This window comes from Suncus etruscus, chromosome 3 (genome assembly GCF_024139225.1).
Source record: "Suncus etruscus isolate mSunEtr1 chromosome 3, mSunEtr1.pri.cur, whole genome shotgun sequence".
Taxonomy (NCBI): Eukaryota; Metazoa; Chordata; class Mammalia; order Eulipotyphla; family Soricidae; genus Suncus; species Suncus etruscus.
The window spans coordinates 59,566,559-59,573,472 of record NC_064850.1 but is presented as its reverse complement, the minus strand read 5'-3'; positions in this window follow the sequence as shown (position 1 = coordinate 59,573,472).

Genomic DNA, 6,914 nt, shown 5'->3' with positions numbered 1-6,914 from the left:
CAGAAACTTTCTTTGACTTACATGTATTATTATTATATCAATTATATTATATGTTATGTTATGTCACTATATTATGTTACGTTAGTTTACCTCATTATGTTAATCAATTTTGTCTTTTGAATAAATTCTTACAATAAAAAAAAGAATTTGTGTCATGATATTATCACAATGAGCCCTATCTTCTGAGTCTAATATAGTCTAGCATTGCAATGTGGAAATGAAGTGACCAACCTATATCTCCAAGTACCACTCTGAATAAAACAACCAGGGAATTATTATAGAAATAGTAAAATTAAGACATTAAAACTACTTAGAGCGAGCACTATAGTGGGAGTCTGTACACTTCCAAATGCAGTCTGCATTTGTTTCTGTGGATATAAACATTAGAACATTATTGTAGATATCTATAAAGTTCAATTGATTGAACACCTGCTTAAACTACACAGCTGTATCCATTTTCAATTGGAGAGTTTAGTCCATTTACATTTAAGGAAACTATTGACAGAAAGAGCTGTTGTGCCATTATATTGTATAGGGTTGTTATTGTTAAAATTGGAATTTCGTTTGTATAATTTCTCTTTGAGTAGCTCAATTAGGGCCACTTTGGTTAGCATGAATAAAGCGACTTCTTTTTTGTCTGAGAATGTTTCTTAACCCTACCTCCCATGTAAATGATAGTTTTGTTGTGTAGCAGACACTAGGTTAAAAATTTCTTTCATTCAGTAGGTTTTTTTAATGTTTATTTTTTATTGCACAAATGTCTTTTATTTTTCTCAAAATCCATAGATGAGTGAGACCATGCTGTGTCTATCTCTCTCCCTCTGACTTATTTCACTCAGCATAATAGATTCCATATACATCCATGTATAGAAAAATTTCATGATTTTATCCCTTCTGATGGCTGCATAATATTCCATTGTATATATTCATTCAGTTGTTTGAATATGTCATTCCACTCTTTTTTTGCCAGGGTTGTTTCCAAACGGAGGATCTGGTTTGATTCTTATGTTGTTTCTCTTGTGCTTGAGATGTTTTTCTCCATTTTTGTTTTAAAGAGTTCATCGCTCTCTCTTTGGTTTTTGTTTGTTTGATTTTTGTTTTTTTGCTATTTGGATTAAAAATGTCTTGGTGTTGTTCTGTTGTGGTCTATATTGTTTAGCACTCTTTTTTGCCTCTTTGGTTTGTAGAGAAACCTCTTTCCCAAGGTTGTGGAAGTTCTCTCCTATTACCTCCCTGCCTATGTTCTTTCCCTTTTCCTTTTTCTTCACCTTGTGGAATATCTATAATTTGGAGATTATTTCTCCTATCTTTGTTCATTAAGTACCTTACATTTTCTTTTAGTGTATTGTCTCTCTCTTTTTTGACTTCATTATCCCAACTAGCTGGTAATGTCTTCAAGTTTATCTATATAATTCTTCAACTGTTTAATTCTACTATTATGGCTTGAAAACAAGCTTTTAATTTTAGTTCCTTCAGTTCCATTTGTATAGATTCCCTCATCTTCTGAAAGAGTTAATCTTTGAGATTGTTGAATTGTTCATCTACAGATTTTTTAGTTTTGCAGGCTAGTGACTCCTTGATTTCCATTGCTAAGCCATTAAATGTTGATTTTAGGTCCTCATCTATAAGGTTCAGGCATTTGGGTAGACTTAGAAATTTACCAGTATTTTTCTCTGTATCCTCCACAGTAGATGTCTTCTTTAGCCTCCCCATTGAACTTTGCATTTAGTAATTTGGAATGCTGGATTTCTCAGCCTATTGAAAGAAGTGCTAGATCCAATCTGCCAGAAAGTCTATGATATACATTGAAATGACTTTACATGGACATACAAGCATCCGCACGGTTTGGGAAAATGAAGACTGATGGGAGAGAAGGAAGGATACTGGAAAAGACCCCAAAAGACAGCCCCATTTTTATTTGGTAGAAGAGACTAAGGCATGAGGTTCCCCATTCCCTCCCCAGCATCAACCTGGTTGGCCTCAAAGGGCAGATGAACAGTGATGGCACTTGAACCCAGAAGGATACCCAACAAAGAATTTTTAAATTGAACATGTCAAGTTTTTAACCTTAAAAAATTAACAAGGATTAAATAATCACAATTGATGATTTTTCAAAGTAAGTTTTACAAATTCAATGAAGTTTGTTAATATGTAAGTATATTTAACGTGAGTTATTCTGTAGAGTTAATCTTCCTTATATTTATTAAATCATGTCTTGAAAATTACTGCTTTGTCTGGGCCAGTGTGATAGCACAGTGAGTAGGGCAAAATTGAGTAAATGGTTGAGGAAAAAATAAAGGCCTATGCTGCAATAGTATTTACTCATTGAAAAGAGATCTTTATATTAATGAAAATATTTTGTAATATTATTTTATAGCCTAAATTGCCTTTTCTGTATGGTTGTGATTTTGTTTTGTTTTTAATTTTTTATTTTTGGGTCACACAGTGTAATAGAGTTATTTATAGCTCTACCTCAGGAATTGCTCCGTAGGTTTCTTTGGTGACCATATTGGATGTGGGAGATGGAATCTTAGTTGGTTTTGTGCAAGGCAAGTTCCTTACATTCTGTGCTATTGCTCTAGCACCATTTCTGGCTGGTTTTGAAAGTCATCATGTAAAATTAATAATCAGGATATAATTAATTTACGAAATGAGAAAAAAAATTAACACATACATATCCCTCAATTCTAATACACTCTATAATTTATGTCATATTAACTTGGGTCTTATCACTGATTTAGGTGGTTTAGCATAATCTAGTGAAAAAGCAGATTTTCAAAACTGCCAATATTACCACAAGGTTTCTGTCACACTTCATTTATATATCCTATATAAATGTTTCGAGCAAATGTTAACTGATGTTCACATACAAATAAATGGACTGATATTAAGTTGTTTAATTTGGTGTCTCCTGCTGTTATTTTTAAGTGCTTCTTACATGCCTTATTGAATAATGCTATATCAAAAGGAATACTGTTCACCCTCCTGGTGAATGTGAGAATAAGCAGTTTTCAAACCCTCCTTTTCTGAAGGGGCTAGCACCAGATGTTCTCACCAAGATGGGTGAAGAAGTGTGCTAGTGCCTCACAGGAACATTAAGGGGTTAATGTTCCCACCACTGGCCAGAGATGGCAAAAATAATCAAACAATGAGAGGTTAAGGTCTTGTTGTAAGTTAAAAAAAATACCCTAGAAAGTGTGCTTAGAATAGATATAGGTGACTACTTAAGTATACACACACACACACACACACACACACACACACACACACACATATATATATATATATATATATATATATATATATATATATATATACTGCTTGAATATTGATTCAGGTTTCTTGTCAAAGTTCCACTGGGTTGGCCAGGCTTGGACACCAGGTAGCTGGAAATTAAACCTCTCTTTTGCTATTACATTATCAAGGCTGGTTTCTGAGTTTTGCGCCACAGGGGAAACTTGATTCAATTCCCAGTTTGGCTGTGAATTTCAGAAAAGAACCTTTTAATTTTGTTTTAACTTCCTCATCCCTTTATATTGCTATTCTGTGACTGGTTTTGAAAATTTACTCAAGGATGTCAAAGAATCAAAAACTTTATATTATTCTTCTATCAAAGTGAAGTTAGCGAAATTATCTAGGAAAGCAGAAAGACCCTGAGAGCAGGGACCTTTTCTTTTAGGAACACTCTACATGTGCTACATGTCTTATACTTATCTACATTTGGTCAGAATTTTTCCTATGATTACACTCAGTTTTCATGATAAAAGAGTAGCCTCAGGCTCCAAAACTTGGACTTGGAGAAACACAGGTCTGTAAGCAAATGTTTGTCAATGCAGGAAATAATCCACACAGTGAAAGGGTTGTCAAGAATGGGTTTAGGAATTCCAATACTCAAACCAGAAATTGCACCACACAAGCCTTCTTTCTGCTCCTAAGAAAATAAAACGTGGCTTAATGGAGGAAGACTGAAGAGAAAACTTAGTAATAGGAATCAGTGGTGACGCTGGAGAGACAGAATGAGGGTTAAAGGTGCTAAGGTCCTTGCCATACCACCTGTGTGATTCCAAGCAGCTCTGTACTCCACAAGTACTACTGTGCATATCATAGAACACAGAGTACTGGTAGTCATGAGCATTTCTGAATGTGCCACACCCCCAAATCTCCAAATAAATAAAACAGATAGTGTGATATTTATTACAAGATTCAGTGCACTCTGAAGTTACAGGGTTTTGTGATGGCAACCCGAATAAGAAAGGGTTCCCTGAGGAAGTTGAGGCCTGTCATTCCTTCTCTCTCAGTTCTAAAGGACTGATATAGCTAGTTTCATCATCTTGTTGATGTTGTTCTATACATTTATTTTAGCAATGATCCTTTCCCACACAACTCTGTCTTTCTCCTCTGACTATAACACACTTACAGGCACCAAAACCAGAAAGCATTTACCTATGTGTAATTTTATAGTTTTACTTCACATTCTTTCTCTTATTTTACCAAGTGATCAACACTTATTTTCCCAAATATTTTTCATTCCCCCTCCATATCTCCATGGAACTCATAAAACCTACTTTTCACTTCCCCATGAAAAGTTCCCCCATTACATTTTCTAGTTTCAATTCATATGTCAGGGGCTTTCAAGCATTAATATTTTGAACCCTACTTATCAGCAAACTGCAGGATGCCAGTCTTGAGTTTCCAAAAGGAGAGATTATATTTTTAGCTACAAGAAAAGAAAGAAGTAAGACTTCCCGACTTATTGGATGGATTTTGACTAGGATTCTAAAATGTGAGCTTGGGTCTCTAGGCAAAAATTCCTTCCCCATAGTCCATTGGGGACCATGCATTCACTTCTTTAGATGAATATTGTTAATCAGTTACCTTTTTGGCTCAATTTGTGCATTTTTTAGTAACTTCACAGATATTTATAATTGTTTTGATTTGGGGAGGCACTTTACTGACTTTCTGCTGGTTCTGTGCTCAGAGATCAGTTCGGTAGAGATCAAGAACCCATATGTTGTTCTGAGAATTACAGCCAAGTGGGTGCATGCAAGTCAAGTACTTTACTAACAGTGTTTATCACTCTGACTCATACTTTTGAGTGACACATTGTTTAGTAGATTACAGCCATTTCAAAAACTTGTTCAATGCATAGGGTATACATTGATTATGGTAGATATTAGGTAAAAATAAAAGGTTCAAAATTAGAAACTTGAAACAGTAATGTTGGTTTCTCCATGGATTTCCAGAAGTTTCTCTCTGAGCTCCTGAGGCTTAATTCACCTAGCAGGATCTTTCTCTCTCATCAGTTGGTAATCTGGACAGTGCATGATCTTTTCCTTTTTTTCAATTTAGCTTTAGTATATATTTATATTTGTATGTTTTTAAGTATTTTAGTATTGAAAGAATAAAGAAAAACATAATCATTTAATTTTTAATACTGCTATGTGAAATCATTTTTTTATTGGAGCAGTTTTCTAAATTCCCCAAACCCAGTTGTAGTTAGAAATAGCTTTTATCTTGCCATTTATTTTTAAAGCTTAAATTCTCATGATAATGTAGAGTGGAAATATGCGATTTGGCTCAAATAATCTCGGAACATATTATTGCCTATATGCCAGCTCCAAACCAAGGATATCAAGCAAGGCCCAGTACAAATTAGTCTCTAAGAGGCAAACTTTACATGTTTTTTGTAAAACTTAAAATATCTTTCCTAATCTGGTTTCCATGGTAACTGAAAAATAAGAATTGCTTGAAAAGATGCAGAATATTACCCACACCCATAAGTTTTATCTTGTCTAACGATATTTCATTTTAGTTGGATCAAAAGTTGCCATATTCTAGTAATTAAAACTCTGAGTAACTGATATTTTATTTGGCAACTAGTATTTAAGAAGGATAACAGAACTTAATATCATATTAGAAAATTTAGGAGACTGAGTGGTGATAAAATGATTGGGATAATTATTTGGAGTTGAGGTTTGAATCCCCAGAAGACTCATGTATCTATATATTCTAGAAAAGTAAACATTGCTCATAATGATTTAGTCTGAATCCAAACATACTCTGACTTTTCCAGGAATATACCTAATTTGAAATGCTTTTTGTGTATTACTTGGTTTACAGCTACAAATATCCGATCTTTTTTTAAAGCATCCCAACATGTAGCACTATGAATAATGATAGAATAAATATATTCAGTGTCACAGGATAAGCCTTCAGCTCCATCTGTGTCACTGCCAATATAAAAAAATAAAATAAACAAAATAAAAAAATAAATAATTCTGTATTAATATGCTTACATGTTATAAACTAGCCAGCAGATAATATCCAAGTCTTTTAAATTTTTAATCCTCTAAAGGAGATTATTTTTTGTTTGATGACATATGTTACCTAATATAACATCATAAAAATGTTATGATTTGATGCATTCCTTATTGAATTAAGATAATTGTATAACATATTATTACATTATATACATTATATAGTATAATGAACTTAGAAGTACTTAAAATCTCTTATTTTGCATAACACTTTTTTTGTAATAAACATTTATTATCTAGTTTCTTTGAAACTATATATTATATAGTATACTAGTGATGACTAGAATTCTGAGTATTTGTATTAAATCTCAAGCACTCATTTATTTTCTAGTTTCAGATTTCTATCTTCCAATACTCTCTGTTGCACAGTCTGTGAAATTCACAATATTTTGTTTTTATGAGTTCTTGTTTTTCTTTTTGATATTACCTATTGGTAATAATATCATAAGGTAATTTTTCTCTTCTGTGTGGCTTATTGCATATAGCATAATACCTACAACATTCATTTATAAACATTCTTTTGCAAAAGAAGAAATTTTCTTAAACATGGCTAAATCAATATAACTTCAAACATACATATCTGAACCAAATTTCTCA